Source organism: Ornithodoros turicata, chromosome 1, assembly GCF_037126465.1.
Source record: "Ornithodoros turicata isolate Travis chromosome 1, ASM3712646v1, whole genome shotgun sequence".
In the NCBI taxonomy this organism is placed as follows: Eukaryota; Metazoa; Arthropoda; class Arachnida; order Ixodida; family Argasidae; genus Ornithodoros; species Ornithodoros turicata.
The window spans coordinates 155340721-155362982 of NC_088201.1; the positions used below are offsets into that span (position 1 = coordinate 155340721).

The 22262-nt window shown below is 46.0% G+C and overlaps 18 non-coding genes across 18 annotated transcripts; all 18 read right to left on the reverse strand.

Moving 5' to 3' along the window:
• Nucleotides 1-2270: 2270 nt before the first annotated feature.
• On the reverse strand, nucleotides 2271-2352 carry Trnas-gcu (transfer RNA serine (anticodon GCU)). The gene has a single exon. It is a non-coding gene; the product is annotated as a tRNA-Ser (tRNA).
• Nucleotides 2353-2646: 294 nt separating this feature from the next.
• On the reverse strand, nucleotides 2647-2728 carry Trnas-gcu (transfer RNA serine (anticodon GCU)). Its single transcript has one exon. It is a non-coding gene; the product is annotated as a tRNA-Ser (tRNA).
• A 294-nt stretch (nucleotides 2729-3022) lies between these two features.
• Trnas-gcu (transfer RNA serine (anticodon GCU)) lies at nucleotides 3023-3104 on the reverse strand. Its single transcript has one exon. It is a non-coding gene; the product is annotated as a tRNA-Ser (tRNA).
• Nucleotides 3105-3398: 294 nt separating this feature from the next.
• On the reverse strand, nucleotides 3399-3480 carry Trnas-gcu (transfer RNA serine (anticodon GCU)). Its single transcript has one exon. It is a non-coding gene; the product is annotated as a tRNA-Ser (tRNA).
• A 284-nt stretch (nucleotides 3481-3764) lies between these two features.
• On the reverse strand, nucleotides 3765-3846 carry Trnas-gcu (transfer RNA serine (anticodon GCU)). Its single transcript has one exon. It is a non-coding gene; the product is annotated as a tRNA-Ser (tRNA).
• A 667-nt stretch (nucleotides 3847-4513) lies between these two features.
• Trnas-gcu (transfer RNA serine (anticodon GCU)) lies at nucleotides 4514-4595 on the reverse strand. Its single transcript has one exon. It is a non-coding gene; the product is annotated as a tRNA-Ser (tRNA).
• A 285-nt stretch (nucleotides 4596-4880) lies between these two features.
• Trnas-gcu (transfer RNA serine (anticodon GCU)) lies at nucleotides 4881-4962 on the reverse strand. Its single transcript has one exon. It is a non-coding gene; the product is annotated as a tRNA-Ser (tRNA).
• A 285-nt stretch (nucleotides 4963-5247) lies between these two features.
• Trnas-gcu (transfer RNA serine (anticodon GCU)) lies at nucleotides 5248-5329 on the reverse strand. The gene has a single exon. It is a non-coding gene; the product is annotated as a tRNA-Ser (tRNA).
• A 294-nt stretch (nucleotides 5330-5623) lies between these two features.
• Nucleotides 5624-5705, reverse strand: Trnas-gcu (transfer RNA serine (anticodon GCU)). Its single transcript has one exon. It is a non-coding gene; the product is annotated as a tRNA-Ser (tRNA).
• A 294-nt stretch (nucleotides 5706-5999) lies between these two features.
• Trnas-gcu (transfer RNA serine (anticodon GCU)) lies at nucleotides 6000-6081 on the reverse strand. Its single transcript has one exon. It is a non-coding gene; the product is annotated as a tRNA-Ser (tRNA).
• A 294-nt stretch (nucleotides 6082-6375) lies between these two features.
• Nucleotides 6376-6457, reverse strand: Trnas-gcu (transfer RNA serine (anticodon GCU)). Its single transcript has one exon. It is a non-coding gene; the product is annotated as a tRNA-Ser (tRNA).
• Nucleotides 6458-6751: 294 nt separating this feature from the next.
• Nucleotides 6752-6833, reverse strand: Trnas-gcu (transfer RNA serine (anticodon GCU)). Its single transcript has one exon. It is a non-coding gene; the product is annotated as a tRNA-Ser (tRNA).
• Nucleotides 6834-7127: 294 nt separating this feature from the next.
• Trnas-gcu (transfer RNA serine (anticodon GCU)) lies at nucleotides 7128-7209 on the reverse strand. Its single transcript has one exon. It is a non-coding gene; the product is annotated as a tRNA-Ser (tRNA).
• Nucleotides 7210-7503: 294 nt separating this feature from the next.
• Trnas-gcu (transfer RNA serine (anticodon GCU)) lies at nucleotides 7504-7585 on the reverse strand. Its single transcript has one exon. It is a non-coding gene; the product is annotated as a tRNA-Ser (tRNA).
• Nucleotides 7586-7879: 294 nt separating this feature from the next.
• Nucleotides 7880-7961, reverse strand: Trnas-gcu (transfer RNA serine (anticodon GCU)). Its single transcript has one exon. It is a non-coding gene; the product is annotated as a tRNA-Ser (tRNA).
• A 294-nt stretch (nucleotides 7962-8255) lies between these two features.
• On the reverse strand, nucleotides 8256-8337 carry Trnas-gcu (transfer RNA serine (anticodon GCU)). Its single transcript has one exon. It is a non-coding gene; the product is annotated as a tRNA-Ser (tRNA).
• Nucleotides 8338-9003: 666 nt separating this feature from the next.
• Trnas-gcu (transfer RNA serine (anticodon GCU)) lies at nucleotides 9004-9085 on the reverse strand. Its single transcript has one exon. It is a non-coding gene; the product is annotated as a tRNA-Ser (tRNA).
• A 291-nt stretch (nucleotides 9086-9376) lies between these two features.
• Nucleotides 9377-9458, reverse strand: Trnas-gcu (transfer RNA serine (anticodon GCU)). The gene has a single exon. It is a non-coding gene; the product is annotated as a tRNA-Ser (tRNA).
• Between the last annotated feature and the right edge of the window lie 12804 nt (nucleotides 9459-22262).

The window sequence follows — 22262 nt, forward strand, 5'->3', positions numbered from 1 at the left end:
TCTCTTCTTCCAGGATGCTTTCGTTGAGCTTCCACGAATAAGACCTTGCCTTGCTGATGCAACTTGTGGCCTGAGCGCTGAGATCGATGTCGACGCTGACGAGTCCGTGGTCCGAGAAAGGTACCGGCGTGACGGTGTAGTTGCAGGCCGTCTTGTCCCAGTCAGCGGAGAAATAGATTCTGTCGAGTCTTGCATGGGACGCACCTTGCCAGTGAGTGTACCGCTGACTGGGTTCCGTTCCTACCACAGCAACGTCGACCAAACTGAAATCTGTCACCAGCTTCTTGAATTCCGTCACACTAGCGTCCCTCCTGAAGGGGTAGCTGCAGTCATACTTGCTGGTTACCATATTGAAGTCGCCACAGAATACAACTTTTGCCGGTGTGTCCACGAAAGCTCTCAGCTCAGAGAAGAAGATTTTCCTGTCGTCCCTTATATTTGGCGCGTAGACACAAATTACTCGCGCTAACTGGTTGGCGATGAGCAGATCGACACAGGTAAATCGGCCGGTTTGGTCAAGGATGGTGTCGACGACGGTGACGATATTGTCCTTCTTCACAAATATCGCTGTCCCCGCACTGTGACCAGTGCCTGCGGAGTGGTAGCAGTAGTGGTTACGTTTAAAGAAATTAACAAGGTCCTTCTCTTGTTCCGCGGTAGAGATCTTCGTTTCCTGGAGGCAGATAATGTCTAATTTGTGTTCCTTTATCATTTCCATGAGCCAGTGCTTTCTGTTTTGCCGAATCAGACTGAACGTGTTAAAAGTTGCCACTCTTATTTTTTTTCTTGACATGGAACGAGTTTGGAAAGCGACAGCTGGTTACTGGGTGACCGTGAAGTGAAGGTCGTTCAGCTGTGATGCACCAGCTTCCTCCAGCGGAACTACCGGCATCGGGGCGTCCCCTTTCTTCCATCTACTTTCAAACCTTGCGTCCTTTCTCTGCTCTCTTAGATAGTCCTTTACAGTGGTGGCATGCCTCTCTGCCTCTCTTTTCCTTTTCATTGAATTTTCCTCTACTTCGGCCATATCTGCGTCGCTATCTTCTGTGTCTTTGTTATCACATTCCTCATTTGGTATCTGTGTTCGCTTCTTGCTCGTGCCCTCTTCTTGGGATGGAACTTTTTCAACGTCCTTGTTTTCTTGGGTACTATCTTCAGTTTTATCCGCTTCTTCCTGGTCCATTAGATTGTCTGTAATCGTGTCGCTACCTTGCCCCCGAGTCTTGCTGGCGTAGGTTTGCACACAGTCTTCTGGGTCATGACCAAACGATTTACATTTCTTGCACCATGTCGCCGTACACTGATTGCGTATGTGCCCTACCTGTTTGCACCGCAGGCACAATGGCGGCTTCCCCGGCACCGAAACAAGTAACGGGTCGCCCCTGATATGGATCATGTATGGAATTTGGTCGACGGTGGATCCTTCGCGTAGCCGCAGCTTGACTATTCGAGTCGTCGTTTCTATGCCAGCAAATTCAGCGCACTTCCACGTCTCTCTTGCCGTATCCAGGACATCACCATACTCTGTCATAGCGTTGCGGATTACGTCATCGCCTAAAATCGTAGAGACCCAGTGAAGCTTCAGAGTTATTTCTTTTGCGTTTGGGTCGATTACGATGCACCGCTTGTCTTTCACAAGCATCTCCTTTTGCTTCAGCAGCTTCGCCTTCTCTGTCTCGCTCCTGAACGTTATGGCCCACACGTGGTTATAGCGGTAAGCCCCTAATGCACAAATCTCTCGTCTATCAACAACGTCTCTCAGTGGGGCATCAAAGTCCAGCACTTTGTACGGTTTAGCGGAGGGATCCGCATGCATGATGACCGTGTTAGGCGATAAGTTACCTGGCGTAATAGTAGGTAGGATGGTCTTGTACTCTGTCTGGGAAGCACTAGGCCTAACTTCATCCCGGCTCGGAGCCGTTGCCGCCGCTCGCAGGGAGCTCATTCCAACGCCTTAACCACTCGGCCACCTCGTCTCTTTTTTCATTATTAATTTATTGCATAAAATCTCTCGAAATACACATCCTGTGTATCACCACCATTTAAAATCCCTGTGTGTTCAGTCGCTCGCCTACTTGCATGCAGTGTTCATTTCCCAGTCTTGAACTCTTCCGAACTCGTCCATCTCGTCCATATGGGGAGCCTGTATGGAACATAAGGAAGAGCAACCCTCTCCATTACCGACGCCACGTGTAAAAACCTTTTTGGCATGAAACGGACAGGCATGCACTTTTCCTTCGTAGTCCTAGAAAAGGTTCGCGACAGTGGTTCGACGAGGATGGGATTCGAACCCACGCGGGCATCGCCCATTGGATTAGCAGTCCAACGCTTTAACCACTCGGCCACCTCGTCTCTTTTTTCATTAATAATTTATTGCATAAAATCTCTCGAAATACACATCCTGTGTATCACCACCATTGAAAATCCCTGTGCGTTCAGTCGCTCGCCTACTTGCATGCAGTGTTCATTTCCCAGTCTTGAACTCTTCCGAACTCGTCCATCTCGTCCATATGGGGAGCCTGTATGGAACATAAGGAAGAGCAACCCTCTCCATTACCGACGCCACGTGTAAAAACCTCTTAGGCATGAAACGGACAGGCATGCACTTTTCCTTCGTAGTCCTAGAAAAGGTTCGCGACAGTGGTTGGACGAGGATGGGATTCGAACCCACGCGGGCATCGCCCATTGGATTAGCAGTCCAACGCCTTAACCACTCGGCCACCTCGTCTCTTTTTTCATTATTAATTTATTGCATAAAATCTCTCGAAATACACATCCTGTGTATCACCACCATTGAAAATCCCTGTGCGTTCAGTCGCTCGCCTACTTGCATGCAGTGTTCATTTCCCAGTCTTGAACTCTTCCGAACTCGTCCATCTCGTCCATATGGGGAGCCTGTATGGAACATAAGGAAGAGCAACCCTCTCCATTACCGACGCCACGTGTAAAAACCTCTTAGGCATGAAACGGACAGGCATGCACTTTTCCTTCGTAGTCCTAGGAAAGGTTCGCGACAGTGGTTCGACGAGGATGGGATTCGAACCCACGCGGGCATCGCCCATTGGATTAGCAGTCCAACGCCTTAACCACTCGGCCACCTCGTCTCTTTTTTCATTATTAATTTATTGCATAAAATCTCTCGAAATACACATCCTGTGTATCACCACCATTGAAAATCCCTGTGCGTTCAGTCGCTCGCCTACTTGGATGCAGTGTTCATTTCCCAGTCTTCAACTCTTCCGAACTCGTCCATCTCGTCCATATGGGGAGCCTGTATGGAACATAAGGAAGAGCAACCCTCTCCATTACCGACGCCATGTGTAAAATATTCTTAGGCATGAAATGGACACGCCTGCACTTTTCCCTCGTAGTCCTAGGAAAGGTTCGCAACAGTGGTTCGACGAGGATAGGATTCGAACCCACGCGGGCAGCGCCCATTGGATTAGCAGTCCAACGCCTTAACCACTCGGCCACCTCGTCTCTTTTTTCATTATGAATTTATTGCATCAAATCTCTCGAAATACACATCCTGTGTATCACCACCATTTAAAATCCCTGTGCGTTCAGTCGCTCGCCTACTTGCATGCAGTGTTCATTTCCCACTCTTGAACTCTTCCATCTCGTCTATATGGGGAGCCTGTATGGAACATGAGGAAGAGCAACCCTCTCCATTACCGACGCCACGTGTAAAAACCTCTTAGGCATGAAACGGGCAGGCATGCACTTTTCCTTCGTAGTCCTAGAAAAGGTTCCCGACAGTGGTTCGACGAGGATGGGATTCGAACCCAGGCGGGCATCGCCCATTGGATTAGCAGTCCAACGCCTTAACCACTCGGCCACCTCGTCTCTTTTTTCATTATTAATTTATTGCATAAAATTTCTCGAAATACACATCCTGTGTATCACCACCATTTAAAATCCCTGTGCGTTCAGTCGCTCGCCTACTTGCATGCAGTGTTCATTTCCCAGTCTTCAACTCTTCCGAACTCGTCCATCTCGTCCATATGGGGAGCCTGTATGGAACATTAGGAAGAGCAACCCTCTCCATTACCGACGCCATGTGTAAAATATTCTTAGGCATGAAACGGACACGCCTGCACTTTTCCCTCGTAGTCCTAGCAAAGGTTCGCAACAGTGGTTCGACGAGGATGGGATTCGAACCCACGCGGGCAGCGCCCATTGGATTAGGAGTCCAACGCCTTAACCACTCGGCCACCTTTGTTTTTCATTATTATTTTTATTGCATAAAATCTCTCGAAATACACATCCTGTGTATCACCACCATTTAAAATCCCTGTGCGTTCAGTCGCTCGCCTACTTGCATGCAGTGTTCATTTGCCAGTCTTCAACTCTTCCGAACTCGTCCACCTCGTCCACATGGGGAGCTTGTATGGAACATAAGGAAGAGCAACCCTCTCCATTACCGACGCCATGTGTAAAAAATTTTTAGGCATGAAACGGACACGCATGCACTTTTCCCTCGTAGTCCTAGAAAAGGTTCGCAACAGTGGTTCGACGAGGATGGGATTCGAACCCACGCGGGCAGCACCCATTGGATTAGCAGTCAAACGCCTCAACCACTCGGCCACCTCGTCTCTTTTTTTATTATTAATTTATTGCATAAAATCTCTCGAAATACACATCCTGTGTATCACCACCATTGAAAATCCCTGTGCGTTCAGTCGCTCGCCTACTTGGACGCAGTGTTCATTTCCCAGTCTTCAACTCTTCCGAACTCGACCATATGGGGAGCCTGTATGGAACATTAGGAAGAGCAACCCTCTCCATTACCGACGCCACGTGTAAAAACCTCTTAGGCATGAAACGGACAGGCATGCACTTTTCCGTCGTAGTCCTAGAAAAGGTTCGCAACAGTGGTTCGACGAGGATGGGATTCGAACCCACGCGGGCATCGCCCATTGGATTAGCAGTCCAACGCCTTAACCACTCGGCCACCTCGTCTCTTTTTTCATTATTAATTTATTGCATAAAATCTCTCGAAATACACATCCTGTGTATCACCACCATTGAAAATCCCTGTGCGTTCAGTCGCTCGCCTACATGGATGCAGTGTTCATTTCCCAGTCTTCAACTCTTCCGAACTCGACCATATGGGGAGCCTGTATGGAACATTAGGAAGAGCAACCCTCTCCATTACCGACGCCACGTGTAAAAACCTCTTAGGCATCAAACGGACAGGCATGCACTTTTCCTTCGTAGTCCTAGAAAAGGTTCGCGACAGTGGTTCGACGAGGATGGGATTCGAACCCACGCGGGCATCGCCCATTGGATTAGCAGTCCAACGCCTTAACCACTCGGCCACCTCGTCTCTTTTTTCATTATCAATTTATTGCATAAAATCTCTCGAAATACACATCCTGTGTATCACCACCATTTAAAATCCCTGTGTGTTCAGTCGCTCGCCTACTTGCATGCAGTGTTCATTTCCCAGTCTTGAACTCTTCCGAACTCGTCCATCTCGTCCATATGGGGAGCCTGTATGGAACATAAGGAAGAGCAACCCTCTCCATTACCGACGCCACGTGTAAAAACCTTTTTGGCATGAAACGGACAGGCATGCACTTTTCCTTCGTAGTCCTAGAAAAGGTTCGCGACAGTGGTTCGACGAGGATGGGATTCGAACCCACGCGGGCATCGCCCATTGGATTAGCAGTCCAACGCTTTAACCACTCGGCCACCTCGTCTCTTTTTTCATTAATAATTTATTGCATAAAATCTCTCGAAATACACATCCTGTGTATCACCACCATTGAAAATCCCTGTGCGTTCAGTCGCTCGCCTACTTGCATGCAGTGTTCATTTCAGAGTCTTGAACTCTTCCGAACTCGTCCATCTCGTCCATATGGGGAGCCTGTATGGAACATAAGGAAGAGCAACCCTCTCCATTACCGACGCCACGTGTAAAAACCTCTTAGGCATGAAACGGACAGGCATGCACTTTTCCTTCGTAATCCTAGAAAAGGTTCGCGACAGTGGTTCGACGAGGATGGGATTCGAACCCACGCGGGCATCGCCCATTGGATTAGCAGTCCAACGCCTTAACCACTCGGCCACCTCGTCTCTTTTTTCATTATCAATTTATTGCATAAAATCTCTCGAAATACACATCCTGTGTATCACCACCATTTAAAATCCCTGTGTGTTCAGTCGCTCGCCTACTTGCATGCAGTGTTCATTTCCCAGTCTTGAACTCTTCCGAACTCGTCCATCTCGTCCATATGGGGAGCCTGTATGGAACATAAGGAAGAGCAACCCTCTCCATTACCGACGCCACGTGTAAAAACCTTTTTGGCATGAAACGGACAGGCATGCACTTTTCCTTCGTAGTCCTAGAAAAGGTTCGCGACAGTGGTTCGACGAGGATGGGATTCGAACCCACGCGGGCATCGCCCATTGGATTAGCAGTCCAACGCTTTAACCACTCGGCCACCTCGTCTCTTTTTTCATTATGAATTTATTGCATCAAATCTCTCGAAATACACATCCTGTGTATCACCACCATTGAAAATCCCTGTGCGTTCAGTCGCTCGCCTACTTGCATGCAGTGTTCATTTCAGAGTCTTGAACTCTTCCGAACTCGTCCATCTCGTCCATATGGGGAGCCTGTATGGAACATAAGGAAGAGCAACCCTCTCCATTACCGACGCCACGTGTAAAAACCTCTTAGGCATGAAACGGACAGGCATGCACTTTTCCTTCGTAATCCTAGAAAAGGTTCGCGACAGTGGTTCGACGAGGATGGGATTCGAACCCACGCGGGCATCGCCCATTGGATTAGCAGTCCAACGCCTTAACCACTCGGCCACCTCGTCTCTTTTTTCATTATTAATTTATTGCATAAAATCTCTCGAAATACACATCCTGTGTATCACCACCATTTAAAATCCCTGTGCGTTCAGTCGCTCGCCTACTTGCATGCAGTGTTCATTTCCCAGTCTTGAACTCTTCCGAACTCGTCCATCTCGTCCATATGGGGAGCCTGTATGGAACATAAGGAAGAGCAACCCTCTCCATTACCGACGCCACGTGTAAAAACCTCTTAGGCATGAAACGGACAGGCATGCACTTTTCCTTCGTAGTCCTAGAAAAGGTTCGCGACAGTGGTTCGACGAGGATGGGATTCGAACCCACGCGGGCATCGCCCATTGGATTAGCAGTCCAACGCCTTAACCACTCGGCCACCTCGTCTCTTTTTTCATTATTAATTTATTGCATAAAATCTCTCGCAATACACATCCTGTGTATCACCACCATTGAAAATCCCTGTGCGTTCAGTCGCTCGCCTACTTGGATGCAGTGTTCATTTCCCAGTCTTCAACTCTTCCGAACTCGTCCATCTCGTCCATATGGGGAGCCTGTATGGAACATAAGGAAGAGCAACCCTCTCCATTACCGACGCCATGTGTAAAACATTCTTAGGCATGAAATGGACACGCCTGCACTTTTCCCTCGTAGTCCTAGGAAAGGTTCGCAACAGTGGTTCGACGAGGATAGGATTCGAACCCACGCGGGCAGCGCCCATTGGATTAGCAGTCCAACGCCTTAACCACTCGGCCACCTCGTCTCTTTTTTCATTATTAATTTATTGCATAAAATTTCTCGAAATACACATCCTGTGTATCACCACCATTTAAAATCCCTGTGCGTTCAGTCGCTCGCCTACTTGCATGCAGTGTTCATTTCCCAGTCTTGAACTCTTCCGAACTCGTCCATCTCGTCCATATGGGGAGCCTGTATGGAACATAAGGAAGAGCAACCCTCTCCATTACCGACGCCACGTGTAAAAACCTCTTCGGCATGAAACGGACAGGCATGCACTTTTCCCTCGTAGTCCTAGAAAAGGTTCGCAACAGTGGTACGACGAGGATGGGATTCGAACCCACGCGGGCAGCGCCCATTGGATTAGCAGTCCAACGCCTTAACCGCTCAGCCACCTCGTCTCTTTTTTCATTATTAATTTATTGCGTAAAATCTCTCGAAATACACATTCTGTGTATCACCACCATTTAAAATCCCTGTGCGTTCAGTCGCTCGCCTACTTGCATGCAGTGTTCATTTCCCAGTCTTGAACTCTTCCGAACTCGTCCATCGCGTCCATATGGGGAGCCTGTATGGAACATAAGGAAGAGCAACCCTCTCCATTACCGACGCCACGTGTAAAAACATCTTAGGCATGAAACGGACAGGCATGCACTTTTCCTTCGTAGTCCTAGAAAAGGTTCGCGACAGTGGTTCGACGAGGATGGGATTCGAACCCACGCGGGCATCGCCCATTGGATTAGCAGTCCAACGCCTTAACCACTCGGCCACCTCGTCTCTTTTTTCATTATTATTTTTTGCATAAAATCTCTCGAAATACACATCCTGTGTATCACCACCATTTAAAATCCCTGTGCGTTCAGTCGATCGCCTACTTGCATGCAGTGTTCATTTCCCAGTCTTGAACTCTTCCGAACTCATCCATCTCGTCCATATGGGGAGCCTGTATGGGACATAAGGAAGAGCAACCCTCTCCATTACCGACGCCATGTGTAAAAACCTCTTAGGCATGAAACGGACACGCCTGCACTGTTCCCTCGTAGTCCTAGAGAAAGGTTCGCAACAGTGGTTCGACGAGGATGGGATTCGAACCCACGCGGGCAGCGCCCATTGGATTAGCAGTCCAACGCCTTAACCACTCGGCCACCTTTGTTTTTCATTATTAATTTATTGCATAAAATCTCTCGAAATACACATCCTGTGTATCACCACCATTTAAAATCCCTGTGCGTTCAGTCGCTCGCCTACTTGCATGCAGTGTTCATTTGCCAGTCTTCAACTCTTCCGAACTCGTCCACCTCGTCCACATGGGGAGCTTGTATGGAACATAAGGAAGAGCAACCCTCTCCATTACCGACGCCATGTGTAAAAAATTTTTAGGCATGAAACGGACACGCATGCACTTTTCCCTCGTAGTCCTAGAAAAGGTTCGCAACAGTGGTTCGACGAGGATGGGATTCGAACCCACGCGGGCAGCACCCATTGGATTAGCAGTCAAACGCCTCAACAACTCGGCCACCTCGTCTTTTTTTATCATTAATTTATTGATAAAATCTCTCGAAATACACATCCTGTGTGTCATCACCATTCGAAATCCCTGTGCGTTCAGTCGCTTGCCTACTTGCATGCAGTGTTCATTTCCCAGGCTTCAACTCTTCCGAACTCGTCCACCTCGTCCACATGGGGAGCCTGTATGGAACATAAGGAAGAGCAACCCTCTTCATTACCGACGCCACGTGTAAAAACCTCTTAGGCATGAAACGGACACGCATGCACTTTTCCCTCGTAGTCCTAGAAAAGGTTCGCAACAGTGGTTCGACGAGGATGGGATTCGAACACACGCGGGCAGCGCCCATTGGATCAGCAGTCCAACTCCTTAACCACTCGGCCTCCTCGTCCACATAGGGGAGCCTGTATGGAACATAAGGAAGAGCTACCCTCTCCATTACCGACGTCACGTGAAAAAACCTGTCAGGCATGAAGGAAGGCCTCTGCACTATCGCCTTGTAGTCTTACCAGGGTGTCGGAGCGAACCGAAAACCGGAACCGAAAACCGAAAAAAAACGCTATTTTGGTGCGAACCGGAACGGAATCGAAACCGTATACATTTTTTTCGCTCAGGAGGGAAACCGAAAAATATATTTAACGGTTTTCGGTCCAAGAAAAAGTTCGCCGGTTTGGACTCCGGATAGGCGAATGAAACAGACGTCGTATGCTCTGAAGTCATGTCATGGATACTATACGAGGGTTGCGGTTACGGTGGAATGTATGTCGGTATACTATGACCCTTAGGCTCCCTTTGTAATGGTTTATCGTTCGCGTACGCACACAGACTTAGAGGTACATGTGACTCTCTAGCAATGTGCGGTAGTGTTCGTTTTAATTTGATCCCCGCAAACTCTCCTCAACTAAACAGCGACGCTGCATAACGGCTCTTTATCGGTAATGTCGCGCAACGCGTCCCTTGTTTTAGAACAGCTAAGTTGAATACATTTACGTATACACGAGGGCAAGCCCGTGCAAAGTGGCAACTCTTTTGTGGACAGGACACGAAGAAAATACTAAAACGAAACCGTCGAGCGCGTTTGTGAGTGAAGGTGTTCCTCGATTTGCGTCGTACTCGTGCGATGGTGCTTGCTGGCTAGACAGTAGCAACAGACATTCGGATGGGACGCGATCGCTCCAACCCAGCAAGAAAGTACTTTACTTATGAGATCACGCCAAACAAGTCCATTTGTAGCATGTGCTTCAAGAAAGGAGAAAGCCCATTTGAACAGGCAGTAACCTACAGGAACCAGGAGCTACCAAGTTCACAGGTGTCTATTAATATTAAATACCATGTATGCGGAATAAACGAGTTTACATTTTGTAACATCGATTTTTTTGGGGGGGGATGAATATTCCCAGCAGAAGCGGAGCCGGTTAAAAACCGGTATGAACCGTTATTTTTTTGCTCCGGAGCAGAACCGGTACCGGATCGTTTATGATGCAACCGGAACGAAAACCGGAACGAAAAACGTTTCGGTTCGACACCCTGAGTCTTACAATTGGTTCAGAACACGAGTTCGACGAGGATGGGATCCTAACCCACGCAGGCAGAGACCATTGAATTAGCAAGGGTGCGTCTGCTTCTCACTTTTTAGAAATATTTGTATAAGTGAAATTTGAATTTCATTAAATAATTTTAAATTTCATGAGTAAATTAAATTAAATTTCACAAATAAATTGTTATATTTCAATTTTCATGTATTACTTCAGTTTTATTCCGTGAGTGTATATTCCCTTCTCGACTTCTGTCTTCTCGCCACAACTGCTGGCAGCCTTTCCACGCGGGACGTAAAATGAAGACGTGCGGTGTTGCCAGGTGGCGGACGCCACATATCTCGGTAACGTCGCCTGCCCTTGAAGAATCCGAAACTATAAGGTTTTGCCGGTTTCTTTGGAAAATTCGCTGGTTCGCGTAATGGCCAATGAAGACATCTGCTTAGTTTCCCTTCCGAGTCTTTAAGCGATATTGATTAATGAAATGAAATAAAAAAATAGATAATTTTCGGCCTGCAGTACCACTTTTATCCCTGGGGGACCTCGTCTACGGGGTACTTATAGGAAACACAAGTACCGTCAGGCTTGTAAGTGAACACTAGCTCGTTCTCGCGATCAGTATTCAGCAGATACTTATGAAGTGGGCAGGCTAATGTGATAATTTCGTGAGCAAACAAAAACGAGAACAAACATACATCCCATAACATTTTTATTCACAATTAAATGTTGCAGTATTCAACGTGTGTTGCCTAGGTCTATGGGTTTATTGACCACTCCAGGCGTCTGCAGGATATGCTGGAAAACAATTGCTACAAACTTGTTCACATCAAATGCAAAAAAAATGTACTTAAGCCATGTACGGTATTAAACTTTCAGATTGAACTGTTCAACACGCTTGAAAACGTGTCCGCCGCAAAGATGCTAAACACTTTCGGATGGTGGTAAATATGCGGGGAATATACATTTTTCATAACATATTGTCATCACACTCAAACAGGTGTCTATTCACTAATTTTGAGAATAATATGGGTACGAAAACACCATAAGCCACCCTGCGTTCCTGCAGTGAAGTACAGCTACTTCAGCGCAATAAACAGACTACTGGAGCGACCATCAAGCCCCCCGCCCCCGACTTAAGCTACCCCACATGTAGAATACCGTAACATTTAATTATGAATGAAAACGTGATGTTATGGGTTCTACTTTTTGTTTCCTTACGAAACTATCACATTGGCCTGCCCGCTTCGTATTCACGTGGTCAATACTGATCGCCTTCTTCACAACGAGAACGCGCTAGTATTCAATTACAAGACTGACCCTCCCGACTGCTGTTCCCGATGAGTACCCCGTGGGAATAAGGTCGCCGAGGGGCTAGGACTTTCGCGCCTCGAGAATTCAGATGGTGGCCGTTCAACGCAAGTAGATCCCATGGGGACTGATCCAAGGTATAGTGCCGGATGAAGCCTACATGGTTGTTAACAATCGACAGGTACCAAAAATGTTGGTTCAGGATAATCTTTTAATCAGGAATCAGGATAATCAGGATAATCTTTTGTCGACATTTCATGTTATTAATCAATATCTCTGAAAGTCTCAGTGGGGAGAATATAAGCTGGGGCCTTCACTGGACATTACGCGCGCCAGCGAATTTTCTAAAGAAACGGCAAGACCTTATAGTTTCCTACCCTTCAAGAGCAGATGACGTCACCGAGACTCCTGGCGTCCGACTCCTGGCGACACAACGCGTCTCCATCTTAGATCCCACGTGAAAAGGGGGGGGGGATATATTTATTAGACGAAAGGGAAAAAAAACGGGGGAAAGGTCAGCCAAACGGGACGTCGGCTTACTCTTCCGTAACAATAAGAAAATTAAGGAAGATGAAGAACAAAGAAGAAAATATATAAAAAAGAAAAGAATTGGGAAGTAAAGAAGATGAAGAAAGAATAATAAATTAAATAAAAAGAAAAGAAAAGAATGAAAAGGCTGCCAGCAGTTGTGGTGTGGAGAGGGAAGTTTACAAGGGAATATTTACTCACGGAATAGACCTCAAGTAACTCATGAAAATCGATATTTAAAAAAAAATAATTATGAAATCTAATTTCACTTATTAAGGCAACTCAAAATCATTTAAATCAACGACCAGCATTAATATATGATATCATTAATGTTGGGCGTGGATTTCACAGATCGCTTATCCTATATCTTTTTCGTATATGGGGTGGTTTTGATGTACCAAAACAAGCTGTTTCTTATCTCTCGGTTCGGCATTTCTGGCGTGAAAGTACAGGTGCGTAAGTGTGACACTGTCCTCGCACGCGACTGCCGACCGATATCTGTGTCACTCCGCGCAGGAAACTATGCAGCTGCAGCAAGTGAGCAGTATGCGGTAGAGAGGAACTGCTCCATTTCGCGGAGGTCGGTAACATTGTCAGCAGATCCCAGCTGGCACACGCGTTTCTGCTGTTGACGTCATAGCTCAGCGGAAGCTAACCCGGTGATTCATGTATTATGTTGTCAACGTCAGGTAACCGGTAATGTTCCACTTCCGTCACTTCGGTAACAGTTTATTTAGGCATGCATAGGCCCGGTTTCACCAACCCCGATTAACATTTGAACCGGTCGGCGTTCCCTGAACTTGAATTTATCGCTTAGCTCCGCTTCACTAAAGGGAGTTATTGTCACTGAATGATTCAGCATCTCACCAACTAACGTATGTAAAAAAGAATTGAGCGTGAACTTCAGGTTTTGGCAACAATTAATCTCGGTTCAAAGTTAACCGGCATTGGTGAAACCGGGCCATAAAGAAATAATATTTATAGCGTTTCACAGGATCAAGCTGTTATAGGCTCGTTCGGCTGCCCAGGGGGCGCCCTCGCTCACTGGCATCAGTGCCACCTGTGGTGGTAAAGATAAGTTATTTCGAGTATTTGTTTCACTTATTTCGCAGTTTCCATCAGGCAGTTAATTCATCAGGCATTGTACGCATTCACTGAGGTAGGTCGAACACAAGACAGAATTCACTGACGTTGAAATCGCCAACATCATCTTCTACGCTTGTGGAATAAGCTGGAAAATGTTTCCTCCGCCCGCCACCATGGAAGAAAACCTGCGAAAGTGTCGTCGTGCGAAACTGTAGCCGTAGCTGTAACTTCGTTTGTGAGGAAAAGCGCCGCGTTTCGATTCCACTGAACGAAAAAGAAGAAGAAAAAGCGCTGGCGCGGTAAATGCCGCGACATTTGTCAATGATTTGTGGAATGCTACACAATTGTCTTACCGTATTTTTCGGTTTATAACGCGCACTCGTGTATAACGCGCACCCCTAAAAACGAGCCGAATATGAAAAAAAGTTCCACGTATCACGCGCATCGGTGCATAACCCGCACCGCAATGTTGCTACAAGCTTCTGTACTGCCACCACTATACACAATAAGTCAAGGCGGTATATAATATATGCATATGCTTTATTTGAAACATATTTAGTTTCGCGTTCCTTCTCAATCACGCCAGCCTCCTGAAATAAATTCAGGGTTATTGACTGCTCAATAGCATCCTTAAGCAGCATCATTAATTTTTATGAAGTCCAGCGCCCTTTCGCCGGCTTTGTCAACTGACTCTAAGAGATTTGGGAGAGACTCACAGCACACCCTGGGAGAGGCTAGAATTTAGAGGCTAGAACACCGACCAGAAAATGAACTCTGGAGGAAATTATTTCCGTGTACAACGCGCAGGACCTCTTCAGAGCACTTTTTTACTGTACAACGCGCGCGTTATACATAGAAAAATACGATAATTTCTTTCCATTTTTTATTTTTTTAGGGGTGAAACTTGCCGCCTTCCCTGAGGAGGCAGACCTCTCTTCCTCTTTTTTTTCTTTCTATTGTTATTATTGAACTTCATTCCCCCTGTACCGGACGCTGGACGACGACAACGACGACAACCATATAGCAAGCATAGCAATGTCATGTCAACCGGGAACAGAGCGATCCGCTTATCGTGCTTTCTGGTCAGTCATCGTGTGCACCTTTCGACCAATTAAAACTCGCTGATACCCTTTTCCACCCTTTTCTTGAGCAGTAGAGGAATCGTTGGGGTTTTCCAATTAGCTCTAGAATGCGTAGTTACGAACAGCGATTCAACAAAATCCTATAATTTGTTCGAAATATATTGTTTAAAAACAGAAATGTAATAATCGTAACAAAGTTTACGCTGCCACGAAAGTATACACCAACTGGCATGCAAAAGATGCTTAGCACGTCGTGTAGGCCATTGGAAATGTTAAGAAGGCATCAGTTTATTGTATTTACAGTGAACCCTCGTTAATATGACCACCATCATTCCCGCAGATTTTGGTCATAAAGCGAATTGTCATCCTAACAAAAAACGCACTCGCTGACCTTAGAGACCGCTTCGTTCCGCCCATTCTTAGGTGCGTAACAGCAGCAGCAGCAGCAGCAAAGTGTGACCTGGTCTCGTGGTCGCTGCTGTTTTAAGCACTACGGTGCTTTGGCAGTTCCAAAAGCGCTATGAGTAATTCCGAGGTCAACAGCGTTAGGAGTAATCCCAAACCTTGGCGCCGTACTTCAACACGTGTCACCCTCTGCCTGACGTATGTGTGTATCCTCTCCTTGGGGCTACTCTGCGGGTCATGTGACGTAGTCATAATAACGAGAAGATAATACCTGCGTTTGACCCTACTTGTGACAAAAATCTCAGTCATAGTCGGATAAGCGGATTGTCATACTGACGAGATGGATTTACATGGCGGCGGAACGATTCCCAAGAAAAACGGCCATAAAGTGAGTATGTCGTATTATCGGGGGTCATATCACCGAGGGTCCACTATTTACGCGATGTTTCCATAAAGAATTGGGATAACTAACAATTTCTATATCAAAATTCAGCGCGTCGTACGCCTTGCAACGTACAGTTTACCAACCAAATGGTATTTTTTAATGCGTTACCACTACAGGGTGAATTTAGCTAAGGTAACACACCTTGACTGTGTCGTAGAAACACAAGATCTCATTTCTGGCGCTTCACACTTTGCAGACAGGTAGTCATTTGCCTGAAGTTTTATCAATATCAGTTATCAATGTATCATATATCAATGTGCTATTATTTAATAGTACATTGTCACCCTATGCATTTCCAAAGGTCTCTACCGCTCGCAAACGGCAACGTTTTCCTCTGTCGGCTTCGCCGTTTGTCAACAAAGTAGCGACGAAGGTGTCTACGTCACGCCTCATGTCGTGTTAAAGGGGCACTAAAATGCTAAAATTATTACTTCACTCACAAATTATGTTACCCGCTATGTTATCTTCGCACCTGTTCTCATAATTGAAAACTTTGATTCCGTTACGAAGCTACAATCAGGATCATACCGGACTCTTTCCTGCTTGGTATTCAGCAGTTCTCGTGCTGACTCATTGGATGCCGCCAATCTTTGATTCCTGAGGATACCATTGCCTGCTGCCAAGGACGGCTCTGTTTTCATTGCATTTTTCTTCTAAACGGTAGCGCTGTGTCAACTAATTTTGCTTGCACTGTAGCAATCTGAACAATGAACTTCAATTTGAGAACAAGTTGTTTTTGCATTTTAGAACCCCTTTAAATCCAAGCGTTAAACGTCCCTCAAGTATTACTATGTTTTTTTTTAGAAACTTGAGGTGGGAAAGCCTGAAAACACCTTTTCGTATAAAATAGCCTGCTCTGTCATATACTTCAACCCTCAGAACAATCGCTGTCGCGTTCATGTGAACGATACAATGAACATTTGCTGAACGTGAAACCAGAAAATGGCACGTTGTGCTTCAAAATTGAAATATATTAGAAAACTAAACACTGTAAGGTGGTCGATGACGTCACGATACTAAACCTGCCTGACAAGGCTTTACACTTCGGCGCATATCTAATACGTCTGCTACGTTCTCCTGTGGGATTTCTCAACTCCCAACACGTCGCATTATCCATATCTGTTTCAGTGCACCTTGACAACCTCCTGTTCTATTCACGGCCCTTTATGAAGCAGGAATCGATTGTGCTGTGGAGGACGACATATGAGGAAAAAAAAAAAGACGCCGTTATCACGTAAATTATTCGTAGACACGAGGATATGCAGATATGCCGACGCCGACAAGGTTCAGTGCCGAGAAATGTGTCAGAGCGACATTTTTTTCCCTTTTTTTTATCCCGTTGAAGTGAGGGCACTTGTCGTATCATATCTGTGCCCGATCACGAGGGACCAATTTGCACGTTACAGTGATAAAAATTTGCAAGTAGCAGCATGGTGAAGATAGCGTGTATATCACCATGGTCACTCCTAGCGTACATCGAGTGGACTGACAACCCAGGCAGCACAATGTACTGAAAGTCGAGTGCAATAGGGGTGGCCGACATGTGTCTTATCAATGTTCTTTAGTTTCACAAGTCTGTTCAAGGCCTTCCACCTACCCGTCCACCCCTATTGCACTCGACTTTCAGTACATTGTGCTGCTTGGGAAGCGTCCATCAAAGATAAGTTACCTCCACTCGAATGATGATGCGCGCTAAGGCCAGTTTCGCACGAACGTCTTTCTCGGTCATATGCTTAAAACATAGCACCTAAAAGCAATCTAGCTCTGTAGGCTGCAATGAGTCGGTTTTGACTCCGGACTAAGTGAAACTGGACTGGAACATGGACTAGGTAAAATAAAACATTTATTTTACTTAGTCCATGTAAATAAGGTGTGTTCAGGGTTCTGTACGCGAAATTTCGATCCTGTTTACGAACGCTGTGCATTTCTGTCAATTTTTGAAGATCTGCTGAGCCTCTACAAGTTTCGATGACGCGAGGAGCGGGTGACGTAATCGCAAGCCCACAAATTGCAATGATGTATGTTCTGGAGAGGACACTCGTCTCCTACCAACGACGCCGGCGTCCGGGGGGGGGGGGGGGTCACGTGGTGGAGAAGTCACGTAACGCTAACCGAAAGAGGGGAAAATGGGAGAGATGGCTTCTCCTTCTTTGTGTTTTCACCAAGAGCGGAGCGGTCGGTTGGGTATGTCACGTGGGGCTCCGCTAACGGAGTGCAAAAAGTGAGCCGCCCGGAAGACGCGAAGGGCAACAACGTTGCCAGATGAGAGGCGGGCGCTCATGAGCATAACATGACGTCACAGTTCTCAAAAATAAAAATTAATTTACTCTAGCCACGTACGTACGTACGAAGAGCCACAATATTTTGCAGGAATGTAAAGTGAGACAAGAAGATTTCAGTAACATAACTTTGGTAGGATTCTGAAGACACGAGATTGGCATCCGTAACACCTAGTGGCACCTTAAAAACACGACCGAGAAAAAACGTTCTTCTGAAACCGTCATAACGCAGACGAGTCTTAAAGAGGGTAGGACATTTTCATCGATGTGGTTCATTACATCATAGGCGCATTGTGCTGTACGCCAGAATAATGAGGAAAAAAAAGAATTATTCTTCTACGTGTCGTACTTAGCGACATAAGAGCCCTCGAACACACTCCCGAGCAAAATGCAGACGTCAGAGAGAGCTCAGAAGTTCGGCCATTCTCATTGGCAGCCGTAAGCACGTGACTTCTCGTGCGCTGCCCTCACTGGAGGCGGCGAGAGCTGTGATGTCAGAACCGCATCAGTTTCGATATTCGTGGCGCCCATTTTCTCCACTTCTACTACTCTCTTCGGCGCGAAACTTTCAATGCAGGTTCACAGCGATGCAAAGAACCGTCCCTTACGTTTATCTGACGTAACTTGGGATGATCTGTCACAACCGTTTTAAGGCTGATTCACAATAGAGTGTTTTAGGAAATCGTAAACGCCCGCCGATTCCGTAGCGCTGTCAGTCAATCAGATATTCGCAATGTGATGCTACCCACTACAACGGAATCAGGCGATTGACTTATCATGTTTTCGAAAACGTTATCGTGAAATTTCAACATCTTCCTAAAACTCTCTGTTACTGTGTTTACGGCTGCGTACAGCGTCTAACGCGTACCGTCGTTCCATCCCGAAGGATGCTCCGTTACAATAGTGGGTTTCAGTATATGGCAGAGTTCGAGGTAACTCGTTACAAGTGTACTCGTTACTGTAACTAAATTCGTTTTTTGGTAACTTGTAACTTAACTCGGTACTTTTGCGCCGTGGTAACTTTCAGAGGAACTCGTTCCTTTTTCAGATGACTTTGCAAAAGTAACTCAAGTTAAGTTCCAAGTTACTTTTAATTCGCTTTTCACTCACATCCACATATTTTCTTGCTTTCTCTCCGGTTCCTTCATGGCATTTTTTGCCATAAAACGTGATATTCAATCAATGACAGTATTTTATTCAGGAAGTAAGAACCGCTGCCATTGAAATGAAGCTGAACCATTGTGCGCCCACAGGGAGTAAGATGGAGACCTCTACCAGAGAAACGTCATCATGACGTTGGTCGACAGACTGAAACCGAAACAAATCGGAAGGAGAGGGCTGGGTTCCACGAACGGGCACTTGTTCGCTGCCTCCCATTGAAAGAAAAGCAGGACCGAGGGTCGCGTCCCTTTAAGGGACCATATCGTAATCCCCTCAAGACTGTGGCTTTCGGGCGCGACCTTGTTCACGTCTAGCTTCCAGCGTAGTTCAGTTCCACCAAATTGTGGCGCTGTCGAACACTATGACGTCATTTGTTTACAAACAGGTAGAGGTCTATTGTGGGACATAAACGAAAACTATCTACCGGCGTTGCACTCCTCCGCAGGTAACTCAAGGTCGAACTCCACGGCTCACGTGCCCTGCACCTGCGTGATGCTATTTTGTGTCCGAAGTAACTTGGAAGTAGCTCGTTCTTTTTTTAAGTAACTCAGTAACTGCGAGTTACATTTCAGGTTGAAGAACTTAGTTACATTTTTCACTCGGTGACTTAACTTGTAACGAGTTCATTTTGGCGGGTAACTTCTCAATCTATGGTATTTGGCACGCAAAGGCGACAGCGTACGGGATACTAAGACTCACTCTTGATTCGCTGCAGACATGTACAAAACACTGCGCAAACCTATTTAAAATAGAGTACAAAATGCTGAAACATTAAAGTAGTTTGAGTGGGCTACTAAATACTCTAAGAAGTATTTAAGACACTCTTTAAAGTACCCTAGTATTAGCGGTAAGTGAAACGGGTTTTCTGAACATAGCCGTAGAAATGAAAGGAATAAACTTCATCCGCCATACTTAAGCATATATTTTATTTGCGAAGTTTTAGTGTCCAGTAATGTTTGGTGAACTTTGGTGATATGTTCAGACCGAAAACTTCGTGATCCCCTCGTGTATGTCAGCTCGGATCTTTCAACTTCTGGCGCGTGCTTATTGCTCTGGTGACCAAGGAAATCAATGTCACGATTCTCTCGTACCTAATCCCCTGGGGATTCACCTGGTAACATGAATAGGAACTGTTTTCTGACGAAGAGGTTGGGCTATTGACAAGCAAGGCCAAGCGTGGGACCATCTTGTTGTACAGTAGGATAACTGACAGATGGGCGAATTTCCCAGCAAAAAATAAGAAGAAAAAGAAAGGAGGAAGTTCCAGTGAGCTGAAAATCCGGATACGGCTTGACGAGAAAGGAAAGTATTTTGAACAGTGAGTAGCAAATACTGAAATAAATATTTTAAATACTTCAAAAATACGTGTCGCGAAAAGTATTTAGTAGCAAAATACCGGAAAAAGTATTTAAAATACTGTAGTTTGACTAGGTACTAAATATACGTAAGTCTGACTCGCTGTCAGCGGACGTAACACGCAAGCGTAACCATATACGCACGCGGTGTTGTACCGGTTGCCAAAAAAAAGGTACCGATACTCGCTACCAAAGAATAAAGTAACAAAATCGCGACATCGATACGCGTACGTAAATGTAACGGAATACTGATACCGTAACCAATAAAAAGTAACGCGATAATTTATCCGCTATACTTTTGCTGAAGGCAGGAATAAGTGGTCTGAAACGCACATTTAGCTCGTGCTAAAACTGCGTTTGTGTGAAACGAAAACAACGGACGACACGGTTGCAACAGAAAAATTTATCTTCTGTAATATTCACGTGCACGCTTATATGAATACCAGTGTTGATGAAACCATATTGGCATCTGTAACTCCTCGTGTGATCATATACATAGGACCACAAATAAATATAAACGTAAGCTACACCATGATCAATTGGGACACGTAAGTTAAGGAAATGATGTAGAACAAAGTAGCGGGGCGTAATCTAACTGCTGTATATTAGTAAGTAGTATATTAGGAAGACCAGAGCCGACAGGTGAGTCAGCCTATTTGTGTGGCGACATGCTGCACGTGTAGGACTGCGGATAATTTCGACCACCTGGAGTTCCTTTGGCGTGCGCCGGAAATCTCCGACACAGGGTGCTGGAAGCAATATTTGCCTCCACCCATTGCTATCGTCCTCGGCCGCGATTGAACCCGCAGTTTCAGAGTTCACTGCTACTGGTTGCTACTTTTTTTTCTTCTTTTGGCACGCCAAAACACGTTACTGCGACGCAAGAGACAACGGCGACGGTAAGTCTCGGTCGACTGCCCCCTCACCCGTCTTCACCTCGGAAGAGCATTTTGTGGGAAGTAGAAAATCGGGGGAGGGGCGGGAACGCCTCAGGTTTACCATGCCTAGAGCCCTATATTAAAATGGAGTCTGCTCACTGGGGGGAGCCCCCAAAAGAGGCTAGAACTGTCAATCACAGTTCCGCGCCTCTGGTTGGTTTCCCTTTTGCCACGGGGTTCGCCATGACACCTTACTGCCATCCGGAACGGCGACGAAAACAAACACGGTGAAGCGGGAATTAAGTGGCAAAAAATCTTCACAGACTACTCTGATTTTATAGTGCAGAGGTATATCAACTGTTAGGCCCAGTGAACACGGTGATCACAACGAAATCATAACGAAGACTGCATTGTGCTGTGCAATTTTGAATTTAATCATTGAATCTTACGGATATAAGCATCCTTGCCTTTTTTATTCCAACTATTCATGTAGATAAGTTAAGAAGTCGTACCGACGACAAGATGTGTACCAGCAGGTGGTTCTGCCGGCATCGATACAACAACGGAAGCAGACGACAATTCTCGACGTGCCTTGCGCAGCCTAGGTGGCGTTCATCAAATTTGCACCAAAAATCCACTGGTTTTGCAGATCTCGAGAGGTATCCATTCCAATGCCGTCCAATCCAGTTGCCACCCAAAATGGCGCTGCCCATGTTGGATGTTGGGGAGCAATAGTAAGGATGGGTTGATTAAAAGTGCGCCATATTTCAAGACGCCATTGGTGAGTAAGCTGAAAACGTGGGTGGAGCTTCAGGTATAGGCATGACCCATTAATGGACAGACTCCCTTTTAATATACGGCTCTGATCGTGCCCTAGGCGGGCTATGACATCGCGACGGCCCTGAACATGATACTGGCTTTTTGGACGAAGATACTACGGACAACACACAAGTGGACAGGACGAAGCTCAAACGTCCCGTCCGCTTATTGTTCACTCGTTGTATTTTCACTCCAGTGCCGGGTCATGTCTTCATCAACTAAAGGAAATGATGCTATATAGGATTGCAAAACAGCTAAGGTTTTGCGAACTATTTTCTTGAACCTTGAATCTATTGAATTGAATCCTGAATTGA